General features: G+C 39.2%; 1 non-coding gene across 1 annotated transcript; it reads right to left on the reverse strand.

Annotated features, from left to right (window-relative positions):
- Positions 1–297: 297 nt before the first annotated feature.
- LOC118755632 lies at positions 298–364 on the reverse strand. Its single transcript, XR_004995037.1, has one exon. It is a non-coding gene; the product is annotated as a U6 spliceosomal RNA (small nuclear RNA).
- Positions 365–724: the final 360 nt, after the last annotated feature.

Genomic DNA, 724 nt, shown 5'->3' on the forward strand with positions numbered 1-724 from the left:
AGAGCAATAAGAATTTAAATAAATATATTTTTATCAGAAAATACAAATGACTCGTTTTATTTTAAATAAAGTGTAATAGGTTGTTTTTTTTTCAGGGACCGAAAATAACTTATAAATCCAGCAAGAATTACTCACCACTCAAAATATCAGAGATAATCACTCAAAATATCACCAGATAACAATTTTTTTGTGAAAGAAAAATAGAACTCTTGGAGTATATAAGTATTGTTTATTGAACGCGAAATAAAATTTAAACATAATCATTGACCCCGGTTTTTTATTAACGCTCATATAGGGTGCGCAGGGGCCATGCTAATCTTCTCTGTATCGTTCCAATTTTAGTATATGTTCTGCCGAAGCATTCAATGCTTTTAAATGGCGAAACAGATGGCGCGTTTGATGAATTAGAACCCGAACCAATGTATAGGGACGAAGCTCACGTCCCTCAACTGGACCAAGACGAGGTGAGAACAGCAATAAAGCGGCTTAAGAACAACAAAGCCCCCGGAGCCGACGGTATACCGGCTGAGCTGTTCAAAGCCGGTGGCGAAGAGTTGGTGGGGCGTATGTACCTGCTTTTAAGCAGAATTTGGTCTGATGAATACATGCCCGAAGAATGGAATCTCAGTGTACTTTGCCCAATCCACAAGAAGGGAGATCCCGCCGTTTGCGCCAATTATCGCGGAATAAGCCTTCTTAATATTGCATACAAGGTCCTGTCGAC

The sequence above is a fragment of the Rhagoletis pomonella genome, unplaced genomic scaffold, assembly GCF_013731165.1.
Source record: "Rhagoletis pomonella isolate Grant_MI unplaced genomic scaffold, Rhpom_1.0 Rhpom_scaffold_06877, whole genome shotgun sequence".
NCBI lineage: Eukaryota > Metazoa > Arthropoda > Insecta > Diptera > Tephritidae > Rhagoletis > Rhagoletis pomonella.